General features: G+C 52.6%; 1 protein-coding gene and 1 non-coding gene across 3 annotated transcripts in view; one reads left to right on the top strand and one right to left on the bottom strand.

The window, feature by feature from the left end:
- Positions 1 to 24086, bottom strand: part of OSBP2 (oxysterol binding protein 2) — a 122022-nt gene that overhangs the window by 58200 nt on the left and 39736 nt on the right. The window contains exon 1 of one of the 2 annotated variants that reach the window (XM_069556927.1): positions 12529 to 12654. The exons of the other annotated variant lie outside the window; for it this stretch is intronic. The gene's annotated coding sequence lies outside the window, so the exon portion shown is untranslated. Of the gene's footprint in view, positions 1 to 12528; positions 12655 to 24086 lie in introns of those variants that run through there. 2 annotated transcript variants of the gene reach the window in all.
- TRNAC-ACA (transfer RNA cysteine (anticodon ACA)) lies at positions 1820 to 1891 on the top strand. Its single transcript has one exon. It is a non-coding gene; the product is annotated as a tRNA-Cys (tRNA).

Raw genomic sequence — 24086 nt, 5'->3', positions numbered from 1 at the left:
TCCCGCCCAGAGTGAACAACGGGAAGGGAGCGCAAGGCTCTGCAGCCAAGGAGCCTAACGGCAGGTGAACGCTTATTTCACCACCTTCATGGAATATCCTGGGACCATTTAGCAGTGTGTATGGGATGACTTTGTAGAAATAAGAAACTGCGCTGAAACACACACTGCTGAGAGGAAAAAGGCAAATTGTGCAATATAGCTGTGATCATGTGAAAGCCATGTATACGTGGAAATGTTACAAATAATATGATCACAGGGAATTTTCTCAAGTCTGGGCTCCCAGAACGCCCGGGGGCTTCTTTCCTTCCCGGGGCCTGGCGTGCCCTGCTGTGGGTTCCTTTTGCTTGTCCGTCTCCCACACCAGACTGTGAACTGCGGGGGACAGAGACCCTGGTCTTTGCTCACTGCACTTGGCCTCCAGCGGGGCTCAGCACACGGCGCGTGTGCACTAAATGAGTGAGCCCGGGAGTAAACACGTCGACCAGCTGACCAACGAGTCCACGGATGAAAGCAACTGTGTCACCTCAGGAGCCCTGTCTGGCTCAGTCTCCACCCACACCGCCCTCTGGCCTTGCCAAGTCTTCCACCGCTGACCCCATCGCTGACCCCGCTCCCCGACCCAGCACAGGGCACTTCTAACGCACAACACCATGCAGGCCCTGCCCCTCTGCCCTTGTCTGGACCCTGACTGGACCTCGCAGAGGGGAGCACAGGTTTGGGAGTCCCACAGGGGCAAGCTCTGACTCAAATAGGCCACAAATTTCAACCGCTGTGGGGCTCAGGGACCGCCGGACCCCCCCCCCCCAACCCGGGGCTCCCGGGCTCACCACTGTGCGGGGGCTCAGCCTGCAGAAGAGAAGTACTGACCTCCTCTGTGTTGTCCACAGGACCAGGTTCTCTGAGGGTCTGTCTGGCACACACACTCCTTGTGGGGATGTCTTAAGAATGAAGCCCTTTAAAACAGCAGTGTTCTAACAATAGCCGTGCATAGATGCTGACTGCCACCATCATTAATAAAGGATTCCACACTGAAGCCAGAGAATTAATTTGAGAGCAATTTATGACAATGTGTTGCTAGGCAATTAAAATAAACTTCCGAGGGGGGAAATTTTTTTTAATTTATCGTTGATTATTTTAGATCAGAAAAATGGAATGGGGGAAGAGTGCACCACCATTCAAGTCAGTTTGAAAGAAGGTAGAAATGAGATAGATTCCACCAGGGACAGTACCTGGGCCTGACTCTGCTCACACGTGCCCTCCACTTGGAGAGGCGGCTGAAGAGGTAGGGAGCTGAGTCCTCCGGACTTTGCCCTGGGGTAAGCAGGGGCTACGGGAAGGGGTGGCTGGCTTGAGGACTGGCTGGAGAATTAGGATCAGGTCCCACCAGGTCACTCTGAGGACACGGCCTCTTCTCAGCCCCTTCTGCTCCCGGAATGACCAGCCCACCTGGCCCCACTTCATCACTTGTGTTCGTTATTAACCAAGAGGCCTTTTCTCTCAAAATCAAAGTACTACTTTTAGCAACAAATCCCTCAAGACAACCAAAGAAGAGCTGGGATTCCCAAGGAATTAATATCCATCTGTCTAGTCTCCAATTCTTTCTTTTTTTTTAAAGATAGTGACGACAGGAACTTCCCTGGTCGTCCAGTGGCTACGACTCCATGCTCCCAATGCAGGGAGACCAGGTTTGCTCCCTGGTCAGGGAACTGGATCCCACATGCTGCAGCTAAGGGTCTGCATGCCTCAACTAAAGATGCTGCGAGCCACAGCCAAATAAACAAAAACAAACAAATATTTTTAAAAAGAAAGTGACAAGGCTTCCCTGGTGGCTCAGACGGTAAAGCGTCTGCCTACAATGCGGGAGACCCGGGTTCAATCCCTGGGTAGGGAAGATCCTCTGGAGAAGGAAATGGCAATCTGCTCCTCAAATAAAGATGCTGCGAGCCACAGCCAAGACCTGGCACAGCCAAATAAACAAATACAAACAAATATTTTTTAAAAGAAAGTGACAACAAAAAAGGTTGAAAATACAGATCTATCGCAGAATGTTCCTCCTTCTTTGTTGCTCATTAAGGGAATACAAATTAAAGCCACCTTGAAGCAGGTCCCCCTTTAAGTATATTAAAATGGTCAGAGACTTATTTAATTAGCACCTAATGCCCATGGGAGTATAGAGAAGCTGGCGTGCTCACTCATCGTTGGTGGCACTGAGCACTGCAGGCTCCTTCCATAGAGACATCCTAGCTCATCAAGGCCTGTGATGATCCCGTCGCCCTTAATTCAGTAATCCGACTCCTGGGAATTTTCCCTCGGGAAACAATTCAAGAGAAGCGAAAAGCTTTCAGTACAAAGACATTCATTGCATCGCTGTCGATAAAAGTCCAGATGGGAAACTCAGATGCTCAACAACTGAAGTAAGATTCAAACCATTAGAGCACTGCCACTCGGTGGAACATTACGCAGCCATTAAAGTCCGTGCCATAAAGACAGGGAAACTGACAGTGATCACGCGCAGTGGGAAGGGCAGAGCGTGACGGGCCCTGTTTAGGTGACACCGGAGCTGTGAAACACGACTGTATGTGCTGAGGGGCGAATGGAAGGGCGCGTGCAAAAGTCAGGAACAGTTTTGTGGGGCTGTGAGGTTACCGGGGAGCGTCCTGAATTCCAGATGCTCTTTATCTTACTGTGTGATCTTTCCCACAAGAACAAAAGCTGAACAAGATACGGTCAAAAAAGTGAATTCTTATATGAAATCCTTTCTTGCGGGCACAAAGGCGATGCAGAAGAGCGGGCTGGGAGCAGCTACCCTGCTCAAGGGAGCGTGAGTTATGAGGCTGCAGGATGGCGGGGACAGAGGCCAGTGACCAGCGGGCAGGACGTCAGGGCAGAGGAGCCAAGACAGTCTTCACGGCAGTCAGGCTCCTCCCGGGAGGCGCGGGCCAGCGGGGAGGGGCCAGACGCATGGGTCTGAGTTGAGATCTGCAGCCCACTCCCCGGGTGACTGAAAGCAAGTGCGGGAGCCCTGGCTCCCTGATGCTCATCCAGACACGGGGCTGTCTTCCTGTTTTGTGCTGAACTGTGCCCCCAAGTTCGCATGTTGAAATTCAAATCTGCCAGACCTCAGCATGTGAGTCTGTTTGGAGGTGATTAAGGTACAGCAAGGTCATATACTGGACCCTGATCCAACATGACCGGTGTCCTTATAAAAAGAAGAGACTGGGACACAAACCAAGGGGTGACCATGTGAGAAGACAAGCCGAAGGCAGCCACTGACACGCCACGGAGAGAGGCCTGAGGATGGAGCCGGCCCCTGCCGACACCTTGACCTTGGACTCTGGCTTCCTGAACGGTGAGAAAAATTCATCTCTGTGCTTTAAGGCCCCCGGTCTGTGGTATCTGGTTACGGCAGCCAGAGCAAACGAACACACTTCCTTTGCCGGGTCATGAGGCGACATCACCAGTGTGGGGCAGGCTCTCAAGAAACACCTGGCAAGAGACTCCCCTGCTGGTCCAGTGGCTAAGACTCTGTGTCCCCAGGGCAGGGGGCTCGGGTTCCAGCCCCGGTCAGGGAACTAAATCCCACGTGCCCCAGCTAAGATTCTGCATGCTGCAGCTAAAGGATCCCACGGGCCACGACTAAGACCTGGCACATCTAGACAGACAAACAATGAGTGCTGAACACCACCACCACCCCTGGGGAAAGTCAGAGGCAGGGTCCTAGCACCCTGAAAGCCACTGACACAGACAGGCCTGTATCAGAAGACTGGCTGTCAACGTCCATCAACACACCGGTTTAACTGAAGTTCAGAATGGCCGTGAAGCCCGGGAGACAGCTTCTCCGGTGACCCTCATGGCAGGGGGCAGCGCGGGGGAGGCCGGGAAGGATAGACAGCAGCAAAATGGAAGTTCAGTGATGTTGCGGGTTTTGTTCAGAGTCGAAGAGCAAGCACAGGCCAGAGGAGGGTTGAGAATGCGACGTTTTAAACCTCCAAGCTCCTTTTCTTCCCCTAGTACTAAAAACAAGCCTCTGATTGATAGATCGTTTAGAAATTCCATAGCACCACAGCCGCCATAAACAGATAAGCAAGGAAGAGAAAACACTTGCAAAATATATAACCAACAAAGGAGAAATAACCATGACTTAAAACAAGTCAGCATAAACACACACACACACACACACACATCGAAACAGTAAAATGGCAATGAATATGAATATACAAGTCACAAAATGCTTGGTCAATAAACAGAAAAAAAGTGAATTCAGTCTCATTGGTAGTAACAGAAATGCAAAACAGAGCAAGAAGATGCCTTTTCATTTGCCCATTAGAGTAACAAAGAGTAAAAAGAACGATGGGGTGGATTTTGTTGACAACTCACACTGTTGGGAGATGTAAGTCTATGCATTTTGGGGGGACCGATGATTTAATAGTGTCTATTGACATTTATCACGGCTATGCCTTTGCAACCTAGCGATTCCACTCCTAGGAATCTATGCTTTGGAAAGTTGGCACGAATACACAAAGACACACGGACAAGCAGCAGGCTCACCAGGGGGACTCCCTGAGATAGTAAAAGATAAAGGAAACGCCTGTCTGAGAGGAGGGAAAGACTGCACAGATTAGGATACACGACAGGATGAGATGGTTGGATGGCATCACTGACTCAACGGACATGAATTTGAGCAAACTCCGAGAGCTAGGGAAGGGCAGGGAAGCCTGGCGTGCTGCAGTTCGTGGGGTTGCAAAGGGTTGGACGTGACTTAGTGACTGAACAACAACTGTTCAATGTAACAATGCTGTTACTGTTTTATTTTTTAGCTAGAAATTATAGTGTTTTTTTTAATTTTAAAAGACAATAAAAGCAAAAATAAAACAAAAACCACCACGTATATCAATAACTGTGACATACATGACGTAAAGGTGTATATGTACATATACACATATATACTCATACGTGTGCTATGAAATTTCATGAAGAAAAAGCTTAGGAAGCTGTTTGAAACCAAGGATGATGATGCTGTTTAATTGCTCAGTCGTGTCCAACTCTTTGTGACCCTGTGGACTGTAGTCCACCAGGCTCCTCTTCCCATGGGATTTCCCAGGCAAGAATTCTGGAGTGGGCTGCCATTTCCTCCTCCCATGCTGTTATTTTAAAAATGAGATACACCTGATACTTCCCTGCTGGTCCGATGGTTAAGACTTCACCTTCCAACGAAAGGGGGGCAGGTTTGACTCTTGGTTAGGAAGCTAAGATCGCACGTGCCTCACAGCCAAAAAACCAAGACATAACAACAGAAACAGTATTGTAACAAATTCAATAAAGACTTCAACAATGGTCCACACACACACACAATCTTTTAGAAAAGTGAGATACGCCTATTTGTATTGACATGTAAAGATCTACAAAACATATTGGTAAGGGAAAAAGCAAGCTGCTTGTCAACACGCGTGATATGACCTCACATATATGCGTATAAGTGTGTGTGCACGGGTGCCTGTGGACTTATATGGCTTTGTAAACACATGGGGAGAGCTGGGAAAGGACCATTATTAAAAAAAAAAAAAATAGGTGTGTGTATCTCTTTGGCAGGGCGTGAGATGTAGGGAGGTAATGATGGATGCCTAAATTTTGTTAAGTTGAGTAGCCAAAAAGTTCATTCACGTTTGCCATACGGGGAAACCCTGAACAAACTTTTTGGCCAAGACAATATATTCTGGAATCATTTAAATATTTTACAGTCTTGCGTTTCCTAACCTAAAGCAATCTCTCAGCCAGTCATCGCTGGAAAGAGTGCTGCAGAATCAGCTCCTGCTCGTGTTGAAAACGGGAGCCTCTCTCATGGTGGAAGGTCAGGCACAGAGCGGGGACAGGAGGAGCGAGCGGGTTCGGGAGCAGGAGGGCCCGGAAGTCGCGTCAGCAAAGCCACCACACCAGTGCACACGGACCAACCTGGCAGGCAGCAACCAGAGAGGGGCTGGAGCATCTGCCGCACCCGTGGCACAATCCCCATGAGGCGGAGCGGCAGGGCCGCCCATGGCGGTGGGCCCTGCAAAGAACGGACATGGCTGCAGCCGGGCGTGGGGGGCAGTGGGCTCAGGCACCTGTCATCCGGGCTGGCGGCAGGCCTCGCCACCCCCGCCCGCAGCGACCAGGGAAGAGGCCACTGCGCTCCCCTCGCCAGGCTCGCTCTGGGAGAGCAGTCGGGAGAAGTGCCAGAGAGGGAGGGAGGGTGTGGTCGGCAGTGCCGACAGAGATGCGGGGAAGGGAAGGCGTGACAGACCCTCTGCTGCTCAGATGAGCCGCCCCGAGCGCAGCCCTCCTGACACCCAGTCCGATGCCCTCCTGGGGCCCTTCCTGTGGCCGGCCCGGGTCACACCAGCCGCCCCCTGCTGCCTGGCCCATTGCCACACAGCCGTTGCCCTCCAGCCTCCTCTGCCTCCGCCCCCAGGCAGGAGTCGGCCCTCGCCCTGTGCTGGGCCCGAGGGATGGTGTTCATGGCCAGGGCACCAAGTCCCATCTCCCTGCTCACGCTTCCCCATCTGGACCTTCAGAAGAGTCCTCCCCTCCAAACTCCAGACCTCCACAGCCACCCGAGTGACCCCCAGCTGAGCCCAGCACTTCTCTTCCGGTCCCTCAATGCAAGCTTTCCCTCTCCAGACAATTCTCTCTCTCTCAGCTGACCTGAGGGTCAGCTCCCGGGGTCTCTCCCTCTCCCTGAGCCCCTACATTTGAAGGGCCGCTGGGTCCTGACAATATTAAATCCAGAGCAGTTTGCAAATCTATACGCCTTTTCTCCAGCCCCTGGCTCACCTCCAAGGTCTCAGCTTCTTTTACCCCTTCTGATTCATCCTTCCTGCCGCCATGAAATCATTTACTGAAAATACCATCTGCTCCCCTGTCACCTCCTTTCCGTGGTTCCCTGACACCCACAGCAGCAAGTTTTAAGTTCCAACTCCTTGGCCAACTGCAGCCCACCAGGATCAAAGCGGCCCCCAGCTCCCCGCTCCCCAGCTTGCCCAGCTGCTCTTCGCTCTCAAGCCTCTGCTCACCTGGCCTGGGATGCCCTCCCTTTCCCCAACGTGGCTGGCTTCTGTCACCTCTGGACACTGGGGTGTGGGCCTCCCCAAGGGAGCCTTACTGACCACTCGCCACCTGGAGAGGGGATGGTACACTGCTCAGAGGAGAGCCCTTCCTCGGGGTTCCCATCACAACGGCGTGCCTCTCTGCACTCATCACATGGACTCAAAAGAATGCTGTCTGCCCCCTGCAAATAGTCAGCACCTCTTGGGCCAGGAAGGGCTGGGACTCACTGTATTCATTTTCTACCGGGTGGCTTCAAAGAACGGAAACGTATTCTCCCACAATTCTGGAGTCTAGAAGCCCACAGCTGAACTGTTGGCAGGGCCACACCCCCGAGGGCTGCAGAGAAGGATCCCCCCTTGGCTCTTCCAGCCTCTGGGAGCCCCTGCCCTGCCGCAGCATAACTCCAGTATCTGCCCCCTCCTTCCCATGGCATTCCTGTGTCCGTCCTCACATGACCTTCCCGTGTGTGTGTGGGTGTGTGCGTGCGTGTGTGTGAGAGTCCAAATTTCCCTTTCTGTAAGGACACCAGTCATATTATATTAGGGACCCCCCTCTTGACCTCATGTTGATTATATCTGCTAAGATCCTATTTCCAAATAAAGCCACATCCACAGGTACTGGGGGTCAGGACTTCAAAATATTTTTTTGGTGGGGGGCGGGGCGCGGTGTGCAACACAACCCAAGGCCGCTCGCTTTGGCAACCCTGTGCCCAGCACTAAATCTGAGCCTAAGTGAAGCTCTGCTGATCCCTGTGATTGAACAGATGATGGAGCCAGTGTATTCTGGGTCCAGGCAGGGGAGGGAAAGTCAGACAGGGAGGGCAGCTTGGAGGAGGAAGCTCTGAGGCTGGGCCTGGAGAAGGTGGGGGCGAGAAGAGACGTGTCCAGGCCTCGGGAGGACCACTGCCTGGGAGAGGAGGAGGGCTGGGCTGCACAAGAGGCCTTGGCTGTGTGCTGTGCAGTGCAGGGAGCTGGGCTGGTCTGAGGCATCAGCCCTCGTGCTGGAGGCAGAAAGGGGCCAGGGAACGTCTGTCGGGAGAACAGTGACAAGAGCAGAACCGGTGTTCCTGAAAGATGAGTCTGCCGGAAGCACGCTGGGGCGTGTCTATCAGGGGCTGCCCGAAGCAGGGAGGCAGCTGGTCAAAGGCTTGGGCAGAAAGTCAGCAGATAATGAGGAACTGAATCAGAGCAGTGGCAGCATGGCCGGAGGGGACGGACTGAAGCCAGAGGAAGTGTGGTAGGAAAATGGACAGAGAGAGGCTGGAGGAGGTAAGAGAGGAGGAGCCGAGGCCCACAGGGGCTGAGGTTCAAGGCTGGAGACTCAAGAGGTCAGGAGCCAGTGACTGCCAATAACGGCAGCCCAGGAAGAGCAGCGCGCTCGCAGGGGCTGCCGTTAGTTTAGCCTCATGAAATGCCATTCAATTAAAAAAGCAAGCTCGTGGGTACACTCATTAAGGCACCGTTGAGACAGGGCATGTGTGCAAAGCAGCTCTGAGAGACCCACGCACTTTGCCAATAATTCGAGTTTATGGGCAACAAGCACGTCTTTCTATATCGACACCTGGTGTCCAGGCTGTTAGCAGGAGGTGTTCTCAGAGGAAGGCCTTAAGCCAGAGGGGCCAACAAACAGCTGAATAACCTTCAAATTACCTCATCACCCGGAAGATGGAAATTGGTGCAGTCTGCAAACGCACCCACGTGCCAGCAGAGGCCAGATGGAGCGGCTTCCCGGGCCGGGCAGCCGGACCCGACAGAGCTGCCCACTCGGGTCTTCTCTGGGATCATAGAGGCCCCTGGCCCTCAGGGAGCTGTTTTTGACAGAGCCACCAGCAAACCCCAGGCTCCCCAGAGAGGTCAGTTAAGGGGGGTTTTTACCCTGGGAAATGGAATAAAGACCCTCCTCCCAAGGATGAATCAGTCCCTCTCAGCGCCTCAGGCTCTTCGTATCCTGGGAGGTCAGTCCTGCTCATTTCCAAGGGCCCTTCCCCACCCAGCTCTGCTCACAGCCTCGGCCGCTGCTGTCCCGGCCCTGCCCCGGCGTGAGGACGAGCTGATTCGGCGGGCTGGGAAGAGAAGGTCTCGGACGCTGACCCCTCTCCTGCTGGGATCCTGTCCGGCCCACCCTGACCCCCGCTCATCTCCCCTCCTCCTGCCAGCGTGGTGTTGCCAGTGCAGCGTGAGGCTGGGCACTGGACTGTGAGCCTGGTGATGACGGCCCCTCCCTTGCCATCGGCTCGCCGGGGGCCCTCTCCTCGTGCTGGAGAGGCGGGGGCTGCGGTCAGACCTCGGGTGCCTGTGATTGAACCTCTCCAGGCCTCAGTTTCCTCATCTGTATCCAGATGTGGTGATGGTTCTCACAGGGCTGACATGAGGGTGGAGGGCAGGCAGGAAAGCCTGGCCTGAAGTGAGCTCCCACCCAGAGTCAGCTGCTGTGACCACAGGGCACGTGGGACAGAGGTGGGAGGAGAAGACACACCATTGTTGGAAAAAAAAACCCTGTCTCAGAGAGAAGAGAACCTTTGGGAACAGCAGCAGCCACAAACCCTTTCCTGGAAGGGGCTTCTCTGGACAGAGACCCCTAGTGGCCTTTGGCATCTGGGGAGAACAGTCCTTTTATCTGAGCTCCACCACTGGCCAACCAATGTCCTCAGACCCAGGGACAGTCCTCACCTTGAAGACCACCTCCAGGGTGGGACCAGGCTACCTGAAGGCAAACCACTGAGTCCTGTCACGGCCTGGTGGCTTGAGACCGAACACCGCCGTGTGGAGATCTTTGCCTCAGCACACTCACATGCTCCTATTAACCGGCGGCAGGGACTTCTTGGGCAGTCCAGTGGTTAAGACTCCCCGCCTCCAAGGCAGAGTGCGTGGGTTTGATCCCTGGTCGGGGGACTAAGGTCCTACGTGGCAGGTGGTGCAGCCAAGACATAAAAAAAAAAAAAAAAAAAAACAACGGTGGTGGTAAACTGTGGATATTATTATTGTTGGGTATTATATAATAATAATAATATACCATTATGGACATTATTATTCAGCAGAACACTGAGCACGTACCGTCCTGTGCTAAGTTTACATACTAGGCAGCTGTAACTTTCTCTGTTTTACAAATGGTAAAACTGAGGCTGAGAGAAGCTACGTCACGGCATACCGTAAATAAGAGGTAAAGATGGGAACTTGAACCCTGCTCTCTCAATCTACAAAGCTGGGCCTCTTTTCATTCCCTTATATGACACAGCTGTCATGCCATCCCTGACACCATTCCACCAGGAAACCAAGATCAACTGCTTTCATCAAAATAAAAGTTCATCGTTATATCATTATACTTTCTGCCTTGGCCTCGAGAAATCCATTCAGAAAGGTTCCTTTCCTACTTTTCATACCCATTTGACAGATGTGCACAGATGCAGGCTTGCACGTGATACAACCAAGTGCAGGACTTCTGAGCAGAGACTGAGAGTTGGGTCTAAGACTGCATACCATCCAGGCACCCCCCAGGTGTTATCTTCTTAAGTTACAGAGAACTTGAGCCCACCTTAATTATTGAGGAGGTTTTAAGTTGCTCAGACTGTGAATAAAAATAGGTAGCCTGATTGCATTACAGGTGTGGAGCACGCTAAAAATATACACATATCTCAATTGGATCTAGATATGGAAAACTTTGGGGCTATAAATGTATTTTCAAAACAAACAACACGTGAAGCTCAAATAACCCTGTTTCCCCAAAGCAGAAGCAATGGCCTGCTGCTTAGCTGACCTGCCATTATATACTTTCAGCCTCGTACTTTAATGAAACAAGGATGTCAACGAGGATGTCAAAGTACAGTTATGTGTCAGTCATCCTTCCAGACAATAATGCTAGATCTAAAGAGGTTTATTCACCTGGCCAAAGTATTTACGTGAGAGGAAAAAAACTTACCTACCCAAAACAAAAATGCTCTGGGGTTGAGAAAAACAATCAAGAATAATGTAAACTGAGTATATGCCGGAGGTGCAGTTGCCGTGCTCTCCCCCGGTGACCTTTCCTCTTACAGAACACTGGTCAGAGATAAATGGGACCTGGCTGCCAGCGGTCTGCTTTATGCAAGTAATGCGAGCACATCCTTGGCATGCGTTTCTGTCAACACTGCAGCTCCACTGCAGCCCACACTGACCCTAAAATCAGCACATCAGTTTGCACACCTTCTGCACCTCTCGTTCATCGGCACCGTCACACACCCCATGATCCAAGGAAGCTGCCCACCATAGCAGTTTCTGATGCCCACAGCCTAGGCTAGACAGACGGAACGAAAAACAGACCTCAGTCCTCCAGCGCGAGCCTGTCGAGATTTGGAAGCTTCACTTACATCCATCACTTCCACCCATCCAAGGGTAGAACAAGCACCTCCCACAGCTTGGAATCCGGCACAGCTAGACTTCTCCCCTTCCCTTCCAGCCCCTCACCTCCCCAGTACACCCAAAGTCCTCTCTTGAGGCAGGAAAGGCCCCCCAACAGCCCGCCCAGCAGGAATCAAGAGGTCTCTCTGTCTGACCTTGCCAGGTGATGGAGATGGGAACCGAATGCTGGTGGGATCGAAGGCAGAGGTGACCCATCAAGTTTAAACACATCTCCCCCCAGCGGACGGCAAGGCAGGGGGCAGCTTTAGGGACGGAGGGAGCCCAGGGCTCCTCGGACTGGGTAGTTGACCAGCGTGACCTCAGACTGCTTACTCAGAGGCACAGGCCGGCTGGAGAAGGGCTTTCCCTGTGACAGGCACCACCGGAGTTTAAAATCCCCTTTGCGTGCTGGGAAAATAGACACACACACACACACACACACACACACACACACTAGCAGGGAGTGCCTGCCCAGTATCCACTCCAGAGCTCCTCTGCCTGAGTCCAGCCCACTGGCAACGGGCAGGTGCACTGTGACCCTTGCCCCTGAATTCCTGCTCATAGCAGCTCAGGTGTCAGGAGACCGGAGGAAGGCAGGGGGAGGTCTTTACCTCTCACTTGCAGCCCCAGTGAAGGCTCAAGCCCGTTTTCCCTGCTAAAAGATGGCTGGCCTCTGTCTGGGCTGAATTCCAGTGGCCAGGCTGCCCAGAGCCATCCCCCTGGGGATAGAGAGGAGAAGGTGCTGCCCTTCTGACAACAGCCTGGACAAACAGCCCTTCCCAGTGCCATGCAGGGAGCTGCGTCCAGGGTTGGGAGGAGGACATGCCTTGGAACCGTTCTTAGACTTCTGGCTGAACCCTTTGTCCCCTGGCTTGTGAGGGCAGAGGGACCTGCCCTCTATTCCAGGGCTGGGGAAGTACCAGGGCAGAGATCTGAGCCCTTAGCCCTGTAGGCTACTCAAGATCAGGGCTGGAAGAAATTTACAATGGGGAAGGAAAATTTTAAAGCCCAAGAGAGCCCCATGCTCCAGTACTCGTCTGCCCCAACCCGGCTGCGCCTGCCCCTTACTCACCCCAGGGAGGGGCTCCTGGCTGTGGAAGCGGGTCTGGCCCCGAGGCTGCGGGGGCTCCTGCAGCTGCCGCTGCCGCCGCCGCCGCCGCCTTTCCGTCGCCGCGCTCTCAGTCCATCTCGGTGCAGTGCCGGCTTCCACCGCCGCGCCGAGCACGGGAGGAGGAGGGCGGTCCCCGGATTGGGTGTGTGCTGCCCGGCGGCCCCGCGCCAGCCTCCCCGCCGCGGCCGCCCCTTCAGCACCGCGGACAGCGGCCAGCCCGCGCGCTCCGAGCGCCACCGAGCCGAGAGGAGCCGCGCGCCCCGCTCCGCCCGCCGGTCGGTCAGCCTGAGCGCGGCAGGGGCGCGGCGCGGCGCGTCCTCATTCCTCCAGCCTCCTCCTCACCAGCTTTATGAGGCCACCTCTGCCCCCCAGGGTCCCGCTCTCCAAGAGCGAAGGGCTCCCCGCGAGGCCACTCGCCAGTCCCCGGAGGACTGGACACGCTGCTTCCAGCCCGGTCCCAAGCAGGGACTAGCTCTCCCCCAGCCCAGCAGGCTAGACAAAGGCTAGCTCTCTCCCTGGCGGGACGAGGACGGCGGCGGACAGCGCAGCTCAGCCTCTTAAAATGCGCCAGCATGGCCCGGAACCTGACCCGGCATAAGGGTGCTACCCAGCCCCATCGAGGCCAAAGAAGGCTGGCCCTTCACCAGAATCCAGAGAGGGAGGGGCCCTTGGGTGGCCCTTGGCTCAAGCCCTCCTTTCCCCACTGTCATACACCCTGGGGATGCCAGGAGTTAACCGATTAAGAGTTCCTTTCAGAAACCAGGGAGGGAGGGCTGTTAGGGGTCCCCTCCTCACCTGAATCCAATTCCCTCCCTCATATCCTTGGTGCCAGAGTATCAATCAACCAACAGATGGGGCTGCTCCGGGGGCCTGGTGACGTCACTCGGAACTGCTTCCACGTTTCTTCATTTCTGCTCAAATCCCTCCCACTGCTCCTCATCCCCGGCCAGGAAAGTCCCAGACTTCAATGGGGGAGCCCTGGCTCTGCCACAGACCAGAAACACGGCCACCATTGGCCACCCTCATGTCCATGCTCAGCGAAGCTCAGCTTCCCTATGGGACATGCAGACGGTGGGCGTGGCGGGGGGCTCCCTCTGGTTGCAAATCTGAGAAAACCGAGCCTGTCTGGCCAAGCAGAGGGGGCTCCACAGAATGGACAGTCACCCAGACCCCGCCTGCTTCATGACCTCCCTCAAGCCTTTCTGGAGTCCAGGACGAGGAGACCCTTCCCTTCACTGGCCTAAACTGGCCACTCCTGCTTTAACTCTCTTTAGAACAACAACTTTTATGCCTCATTAATTCAGGTCCAAAGACAACTTCATTTTTACCATTTGGTCAAGGCTCCAGTTGAAGGGGAAAACCAAAGGAGTGAGTTCAAGTCAAGGTTAATAAATGCTGTCCAAGCAGGCATGAGGGACTCTGCTAAGCATTCATGGACTGTGGCGGCTACACAGAGAGCGCAGGGCTGACCACTCACAAAGGGCACAGGAGTGGGCGTCAGCTGTGCAGGAGGGAGGTGGGACGGAAAGGGTGGGGGTGCGGGCTCCTTCCACTGTCACACAAGCAAGAAGGGTCACAAGGCACACGTGGTGCCTTACAAACAAGCAGAATCACGACCTCGGCCATCTTTTAACATCTTCTTTTTCTCCTTTGAAAACAACTTTCAAGAGCATTTTCCCCCTTTAAGGTAGCCTAGCATCAAAATCCAAAGATAAGAAACAGGTCAGGGGACTCTCCTGGTGGTCTAGTGGTTAAGAAGCCACCTCCCAACACTGGGGATGTGGGTATGATCCCTGGTGGCGGAACTAAGATCCCACAGTGCCTCAGAGACCCTGCATGCCACAAGTAAGACCCAGTCAAATAAACAAATATTAATAAGTAAATAAATGCACTATCTTACAGAAGAAGAAGCAAGTCAGGCTCCAGGAGAATGGGCTGTGTGGGCTTCCTGCTTCAGTGGCCACAGACATCAGACTAGGGGGTGGGGCACCTCCCAGCTACCTTCCAAACACCCAACAACTGCCAGGCGGACATACTGACACTCCTGAGGAGAGTCTCAAATCTTGGTGCATTTCCTCACTCGGAATGGACTTTCTTGAGCATTTTGTAACAAACGATTCCTTCAGTTTAATTCCTTTGTCTAATGTATGGCATATCCAGCAATCACCAGCATGCCTGCATCCTCACCATCCCAGAGGCCAATGAGAGACCAAGGGAAGTCCATTTCTACACACACACACACACACATACACACACACACACACACCCTGGTAGCGCAAAGCCCAGAATTTCTACCGACATGACAGGCCACATCTATACTGAAGACCCCCAAATAGTCACGATTTGGAACTAACAGAAACAATCCAAGTCATACAGCAAGATTTTAAATTTCTATTCAGTTATTTTCTAGGTTCTGGAAAAGCCTAAAGAACTGGGACACAGGCTACGGATTCTTGTCCACAAAAGCAGGATGACACTCCTGCCCCCAGGATGACTTCCCCGCTCTGCCCCGCGGCTCAGGCCCTGCACCTTGACCTCCTTACACACTCTCGTCCTGGTGGGTAGACCGACTGCCACTGCTGCTGACAACCAGTAAGCCCCTCCTGCCCCGCCGGGAAGGCCGCCTTTATTGCTGGTGTGGCTGTTAAACCCCAGCCAGGCCCACCCTCTGCCCTCCCAGCCCAGGGTGCCCTGCTGGGCCCTGAAAGCCCAAGCTCTTGCATGGTGCAGCCCCTCCTCCCCGCCCACGAGCAGGCTGCCTCAGCTCCACCAGCGCTTGGCCCCCGTTTCCTCCTGACCCTAGCCCTCCTCCTCCTGGCCCGCCACGGCAGCCTGCTGCCTGCGCTCTGCCTCCTCTCTGGACACTTGACTCCTCCTAAGACACTGGCACAGACTGTCACTGCCCCTGTTATGAGCCTGAAATGCCAGCACCCTGCTTCTGACCAAGTAGGGTTCAACTTCCCAGCCAAGGGGCTCTCAGTTAGGTGGCTCTAAACCGAGATAACTGAAGCAGATAACCTCCATAACTCTGGAGGCACATGTCCCCACAACTCCTGGGAAGTTCTCAGAAACTTAGTGTTCTCCCTGCACGGAGCACACGGGCAGTCAGGGAAACCAGAGATGAGAAATGTGGACTTTCAGAAATACAGATGGCTGAAATGTCAGGAGCCAGTGAGAAGAACCACTTGGCACGCCGAGTGTGTCCCAAGCAGCTTGACTGGCAAGAAGTTAACTTCAAAATAATGATGATTAATAAGTCAAATAAAAAAAGAGGAAAGGACAAGATGGGTACATAGATGGAGCATTTCAATAGAATTGGAAGTCTATAAAAATAATCAAATGGATATTTCTAGGATTTAAAAATACAGTATCTGAAATCAAGAGTTCACTGACTAAGCTCCATAGCAGAAGGGGTAAGCAGAAAGTAGGATTAATGAACTCAAAGCTTGGTTAATCAAAAATATCCAGAGAATAAAGATGGAAAAGACAGAACGAAGCACGAAAGACGCGTGGCAGGTGGGTTCAAGGGCCTAAAATATGTGTATTTTGTGGCCCACGAAAGAAAGAGGGAGGGCAGGCCAGAAGCAGTCAGAGGAGAAATAGTGGCCGCGAATTTTCCCAAATCGCATGAAAGATTTTTAATCACTTTCTTCAAATCATCCTTTTAGCTGAAATACAACCTATGGTAGACTGAACAGGGCAGAGGACTTGCGGACAGCCAGACCTGGGTCCAAAAGCCAGGCTCGGCCACTTACTAGCTCGGTGACTGCAGGCAAGTTACTTGAAGGATGATGCATAAAGCATGTAGAAATGCCAGGCAGGTGCACGCGGCAGTGATTATTAATGTTACTCTCGTGGGCTCCAGGTACCTCTCTGATGTCAGGTGGGCTGGGGAGTGTTAGACTCTGGGTTCTCAACATGCCGTGAGGAACATAATTGAGGGGACTTCCCTGGTGGTCCAGGAGCTAAGACTTCTCGGTCCCAAAGCAGAGGGCCTGGGTTCAATCCCTGGTTGGGAAACTAGATCCCACGTGTGGCAACAGAGATCGAAGATCCTGAGTGCTACAACTAATACCCAGCGAAGCCAAAATAAACAAACAATTTTTTAAAAAAAAGAAAAACAAGATACTTGAGGCTTGTGTGTTGTTTTCCTCCCCACAGACAAGAACCCAAACCAAAACATGTAACAGCTGCCAATAATCAACATTTATCCCGATAAGACATGTCAACCAATGATAATTGGCCAAAGAGCATTTTACATTCTGCTGGAAAATACTGTTTCTCTTCATCTGAGTTTCACTGCCATGCGCTAGTGGCAAACCCAGATTATGAATGATTCATGCATAGCCACAATGACTAATTAAACCCCGGAGAGACGATTCATTAAAAAATACAAATGGAAACTTTTGTTCGTGGGCTTGCAAGTGGATGTCTGCAGGAAGCAACTGCAAGAAGGTTTATAACCTGTTTCTTCAGTAAACGAGACTGCAGATGGTGGATGAAAAAATACTTGTATTCATAAATGACATTCTCATCATACAAACCCTGGTGATTGAAGCTTCTGTACTTGGTTCTTAAATACTGAGTTTCCTGCTGCTCTGATAAATGCTTACAGATTTTTTTTTTTTTTTTAATAATCAGCCCTCTGGCTCTATTGCTGACTTTGGTGATATGTACCCACTAGGGATAGAGAGGGAGGCTAGCTGGGTTCTGAACCAAGCCATTCACGGCAAAGGCTTCTGTAACCCCCACTGGCCTGTGCCCAGCCCTGGGAGACGACCGTGACCGTCTCTGTCTTGCCAATCTGAGCTAGCTAAGGCACTCTGTCATTCCATACGCTTTTCTCGATCCACAAAGTAGAATTAAGATCAACAAGTATTTCACAGGACAGAGCTATGGCACGGATGCCAGAAAGAGGCAGGACTAACTGTATCTAGGATCCTCCAATATTTGTAAGGTCTCACAACCAGGTAAGGGCAGTGGTTGGATCAGGGATCATATTGGCCCTGACTGTCAAAGTCCTTCCAAGCAATGGACTTTAAACACCAATTACCAAAAAAAAAAAAAAAAACAATTACCAGGCACTTCCCTGTGGTCCCTTGGCTGAGGCTCCGCACTCCCAGTAAAGGGGAGCCCAGGCTGGATCCCTGGTCAGGGAACTAGATCCCACAGGCTGCAACTAAGACTCAGCATAGCCAAATCAATTAATTTAAACAATATATATTTGCATAATAGGATAATGATTCAAGAGGAATATTTCTCTGATATGAACTGAGTGTCTCAAACATGTATAGAGAAAAGAAAACAATCAATTTTAATGAACAGCTTACTTACCAGCAAAGATCAAAGTCCTGCGTGCCACAACTAAGGCCTGCCGCAGTCAAATGATTAATTTTACAACTCCGATTATCAGCTCTTAGTCCCCTTAGTTTCAGGGCAGCCATTTTAAGCAGCGAGGCAAGCACAGAGACAACAGAAGAAAAACCCCTTAACTGATTTTTAAATGGTTTATCCAAAAGCTTGCTGGTCTTGAAAAGACCCTTGACCTCATTTGCCAGTGCAGTCTCAGAAAGTTACATCTCAAACCGAAAAAGAAGCAAATAACTAACCAATAACCTATCAAGTCTTCCCCCAACTCTCTCCCTCTCTCCTTAGTAAAAGGCACTTTGCCCATCCCTTTAGGGTGGGTTTTTGCCTTTTGCTGACAGTCCTGCTATTTTGCGTGACCTGAAAGCTGCCAGCACACAAGCTGTAAGAGCAAACAGCTGTGGAAACTGCAGGAAACACATAAATACACACGCTCCAAATCCAGCTCCCACAGGCAGATCCTGAAGCCTCAGGACTAACAAGGGCACCTGGCTTTGCTCTTTCCTGCCTCCCCTCAAATCCGTCACAGGTCACGTATGTGTGCAAACTAGGCAAGCAGCTAAAACTTCTACAGAATGGGTGACGCCGTTTCAGGCTGTCCAGTCTTTGCCATCCCTTCTTTCTCTCTCTCCCTAAAAACTGGGCTCAACAGCAGCGTCATGCGGGGCTACATATCCAAAGTCTTTCCTGACCCGGGAATGCCCTCAGGCTGAGGCTCAAACCCGACAACAAGCCCTGCGTGTCATCCAGCCAGCTTCACCTCCAGCCCACGGAGCCTACCACCTATGGACACCTACAACGAAACGTTCTGCGTCTGCCAACCCCAGGAGCCTACATCATCTTCCTTCAGCCCGACCGCCTTGGACCAGGGGGACGGAGTCACCCCCACCACCTCGGTTTCTTTCAGACGACTGCCAGTGTTGCGTGTGTGGAGAAGGGCACAAGATTCACATCCCTGCCACCCTCAAACAACACGCACAAAGTCAAATTAAGCTACACTCTAAAACGGGAACAGAGTTTCCACTGGAGGAGGAGGCAAAGCTGTTACAGAGAAAGAACCTCAAGGAAAGGAAATCTTGCTGTGTGCTGTGTTCTTGGGGTTAGTACTGAGGTCTGTCCATCAGAATTCCTGTCCGTGGGGCTGCCTTCCGGAAGGGCTGCACCCAAACCACCTCCAATCAAACGTTTCCCTCCCCTTAGGGTTCTCCAGGGGCCTGGAGAGCCCAAGCAAATGCCTGTTCCAGTGCTGAACCCCTCAGAGCGGCCCCAGGTGGCCCCAGGGGCTCTTCTGTGTCCTGTGTTTCTCTCCTGATATTTGTGTGCTCTGAAGGTTGATCTTTTCTCTCTGCAGTATCTGACCTGAGTTGGTGGGGTCAACGGAAAGGAAACCTCGCCCTTGCGTGTTGGCCACTGGCCCCTGGAAACAGTGGAAGACGTGCAGTCTGGAAAGAAGATGGGCCAGGTCGTTTTTAAGAGAGGGCTGATCTCACAGCCCAGAAGTCCTGGCTTTTGCATCAGGGATGCGGTCACCATGTGCTCAGGGCCTCCCCTCTGGTCAGCGCTGGGCTTCCTTTCAGAACCTCTCCCTGAGGCCTCCAGGGTGCACCTCAGAGACGGCACAGTGCACCCTCCAGGAGCCTCCCTTCAGGCTGGGGCTCACTTAAGAGGCTGCCGCAGTCCGAAGCTGCCGCACCAGCCCCAGGAGCACCCCTTCACGCTCACTCTTCCTGCACGGTTCGGGCTCTGAGGCAGCCAGCAGAGTGAGTGCCCTCAATGAGCTGATGTCGAGCCTGTTTTTTTCACCCTTTTATGATATCTCATGTAAATTTGTACAAAGCTATTAAAATTAATTACTCACCCCCTCCCCTAAGAAGCCTTGAACCAAAAATCAACATTTACAACTTATTAATTACCACGGTCCCCGGCATTAGAGACTCATTATGCTGGAGCCAGGTGGGTAATCTAATTTTACATGAAAGGGCACGTGTCATTGCGGGAGCTCTGCAAGCCTGAGCTGGCAGACTTGTTTTATGCTCCTTGTGGCGTCTGTCAGGGTCAATCACACCAAAGGCCTTGGCTGGTCTGTCAGCCACCCGAGAGCACGTTCGGCCTTTGGAAAGAGGACGCTGAGTGCCTGCAGCCCAGGGCCCGCTCTGAGCGCGTGGCCACCACTTGCTCGCCACGCGGCAGGGCCTGGGGGCTCCCTGCTGAAGGTTATCCTTGCAGCACGAGGCTCCCTGGGAACCGGGTGGGACTCCGCATGCTGTGCCCCGGCAGCGATTCCAGAGGGGCTGATGGGACACCAGGGAAACGGGAGACCCCCAGGGGCCGGCAGGATGCCTTCCCCTCCCCTTTCCTAGCCCGCAGGACACCCTGCAGCCGATCAAACTCCCCTCACCCCCAATCACCACCATCGCCTGTACTGGCACCACGTGGGCCAGGCGGTGCTGACACTTTATGCGTCCTCACAGAGCCCGACTCTTCGAAATAAAGGAATGGGCCGAGTGGGGACGGGGCTCTGCTGCCTAGTCTCTCAGTCGTGGCCTCATAGACTGCAGCCCGCCAGGCTCCTCTGTCCATGCAGTTTTCCAGGCAAGAACACCGGAGTGGGGAGCCATCGCCTACTCAGGGAGGGGGTTGGGTTAGATCATTTGTCTTGGGTCGTGTGGCTAGAAGGTGGCACAGCCAGGATCCCAGTTCAGTTGGGTTCTGGCACCTCAGACGCCACGAGCAGCAGGCAGGACAGAGCCCGGCTCTGCCCCGAGGCTCTCTCAGATCCCGGTACTCTTCTCCCTCCCCACGGCCACCACCCCTGGCGGGCATCACCTGCCACCTGGATCCACTGGCCCCTCTGCCACCCACCGTCCAGCCTCATTCTGACACATTCGCCACCTGCCGCCAGAGGAGTAGAGATGAGGCTCCCGCCACCAGCCCTTGGAGTCCAGAGGGGAACCTGGCTGGGAAGACCTTTCACAACCCAGGATCTGGCCCGCTGGTCTCTCCAGCTTCATCTTGGGACGTCCTCACCTCCCCACTCCTCCCTGCTCCTCCTCTCCCACCAAGAACTGTCTTCAGCTCAGGACGGCCATGCTCTCGGCCCGCTCTGAGCCTCACTTTCACGGCACTCCACTCACCATCAGCCCTCTGGGTCTTGGCTTATGCATCACCTCCTCCAGGGAGCCTTCCCTGACCATCCAGACTGGGTTAGGTGCCTTTCACTGTGCTTGCTTTGCCCCGGTCAAGTGTCAGACACAATCCGCCATGACTGTCTGTGGCTCCGTCTGCCTTCTCCCAGCAGGCAGTGAGGTCCCTGGCTGCACAGACTGGTTTTGTTTTCCACTCAATCTTTATCTCCAACACTGTCTGGCACAGAGAGATGTGCAGTAAGCATTTGTTGTGTAATAAAATATACTGATCTCCATAAAATTTAGCAAGAAAGCAAGTTTTCTAACTCAGAAGGCACTGCCTGCTCCAGACCTATGATTAAAACTCATCAAAGGACAAACATGGTCTGCAAAAATGGCTGTTTCTGAGGCCTCTTTGTGGGAGAAAGCAGTCATTCTGCGGGTCTCAAGTCCTGGGGATCACTTTCCCTTAGCACAGTCCTGAGTGACCACCCTCATTCCTCAGACAGGGCGGTCTGCTCCAGCACTGCCTGGCTGACCGAAGTGGCAGGGCTCTGGGAAGCTTCTGGGTCCCAGGGACAGGGTCAGCAAGGAACACCAGCTTGAGAAAAGGCGTGTTTTGCATCAAGGTATCATGGTTTTTCTATTTCCAAAAGTAACGAATCTCCGTGAATTGCATTCTCGCTCAAACATTCCCTAAGGCAAAGATTTTACACGATCAGTCATATTTCGGGGGCGACAGTATCAGCGGTATTGCAGAGCTACTTGTTTACTTTAAGATGTGGTGCTTCAGGCCCCGGGGGAAAGAAAAGAGGCACAGTCTGTATCTACAGTGACCTTCCTGATCCGCCTCCACACTAGGGGTCCCAATGAATGTGATCTGCGCACAGGCCCCTTGTTCTTTGAAGCAAAGAGGACATACAAAATGCTGTAACGCCTGAGATAAATGTCCAGTCATTTTTAAAAGGCAAAATGAAGGCTTCCCTGGTGGTCCAATGGTTAAGAACCCGCCTGCCAATGAAGGGGACGTGGGTTTGATCCCTGGTGCAGGAAGATTCCACCACTTGCCGCAGAGCAACTAAGCTCTTGGGCCACAATCACGGAGCCCAAATGCCTAGAGCTCCTGCTCCACAACCCGAGAAGCCGCCGCAATGAGAGGCCCCCGCACTGCAGTGAAGAGTAGCCCCCATTCCCTGCAGTACAGAAAGACTGTGCGTAGCAACGAGGGCCCAGTGCAGCCAAGAATAAATACATACATTTTTAAAAAGAACTTTAAAAATGGCAAAATGAGTGTGTTCGTCAAGGAAACCTGACTTGAACACTTCCCCTGCTTTTCCTGGGTAGGCTGACGGTCTCCCTGAGCCTGGGCTCCCCCACACTGCTGGTGGGCATACAAAATCGTAGAACCACTTTGGAAGACAATTTGGCAACTGCTTAGAGAGTTAAACATCCATCTACCCTCTGAGCCAGGCAGGCCACCCCTGGGTAGTTACCCAAGAGAAAGGGAGGCACATGTCCACGCAAACGCTTGGACACGAATGTTCATAGCGGCTCCACCTGCAGCAGCCAGGTCCTGGCAACGCCCTGAGGCAGGAGGCAGTGGGTGAGCTGCGGCTCATCTCCAGGGAAAGCCAGTGACGCACGCATAGCGTGAGTGGATTTCAGAACAGGTATACCAGGCGAAAGAGGCCGAACGGAGCGGGAGAGGAGACTTCCCGAACAAGTCCACTCTCACACAACTCCAGCAAATCGAATGTCACTGTGCTTGGGCAGCTCAGTGTGGCCTGGGGAAGTCAGACTGGCTGGACACAGCGCAGTATGGGGTGGTGGATATGTCCCTAATCTTGACTGAGGTGGTGGTTTCATAGACATGTACTTACATCAAACTTACCAAATTGCACAGTTTAAATATAGGCAGCTATGCTCAGACTCTCGGTTGTGTCTGGTTCTCTTCGACTCCGTGGACTGTGGCCTGCCAGGCTCCTCTGTCCGTGGGATTCTCCAGGCAGGAATACTGGAGTGGGTTGCCATTCCCTCCTCCAGGGGATCTTGCTGATTCAGGAATTGAACCTGGATCTCTTATGTCTTCTGCACTGGCAGGCAGATTCTTTACCGCTGGCGTGACCTGGGAAGCCCATAGCTGGTTATGGCATGCCTATTTTCCCAGTGGTCATGTATGGATGTGAGAGTTGGAATATAAATAAAGCTGAGCACCAAAGAATTGGTGCTTTTGAACTGTGGTGATGGAGGAGACGGTTTGAGAGTCCCTTGGACTGCAAGGAGATCCAACCAGTCCATCCTAAATGGAAATCAGTCCTGAATATTCATCGGAAGGACAGAGGTTGAAGCTTAAGCTCCAATATTTTGGTCACCTGACGGGAAGAACTGACTCATTTGAAAAGACCCTGATACTGGGAAAAATTGAGGGCAGGAGGAGAAGGGGACGACAGAGGGTGAGATGGTTGGATGGCATCACTGACTTGATGGACATGAATTTGAGTGAACTCTGGGAGTTGGTGATGGACAGGGGGGCCTGGTGTGCTGCAGTCCATGGGGTTGAGTCAAACACGACTGAGCGACTGAACTGAACTGATTATGCTCAGTAACAGCATTAAAACAAACACGTATTGAACACCAAAGAGGATGGCTGTCCATCAAATCGTGATGCTGTACCCCTTAAACTTATAGAGCGCTGAACGTCAAAGACATCAATAGAACCAGAAGAAGAAAATAAATACATGAATGTGTCAAATCAACACTGTGCAGCTTAAACTTACATGAGGTGGTACATCAATTAAATCTCAATTTGGGGGACTTCCCTGGTGCTCCAGTGGCTAAGAATTTGTGGGACTTGGGTTCAATCCCTGGTCGGAGAACTGGGATCCCACATGCTGGCCCATGTGCCCAAACCACTGAGCCTGCACGTCACAACTAGAGAGTCCACGCGCAGAGTCCAAAAGATCCTGCGTGTGGCAACTGAGACCAGATGTAGGCAAATAAAAATACACAAATATTTTAAAAAATGAT

The sequence above is a fragment of the Ovis canadensis genome, chromosome 17 (genome assembly GCF_042477335.2).
Source record: "Ovis canadensis isolate MfBH-ARS-UI-01 breed Bighorn chromosome 17, ARS-UI_OviCan_v2, whole genome shotgun sequence".
NCBI lineage: Eukaryota > Metazoa > Chordata > Mammalia > Artiodactyla > Bovidae > Ovis > Ovis canadensis.
Note: the sequence above shows the minus strand (reverse complement) of the source record. Positions and strands in the feature narration are given on the sequence as shown.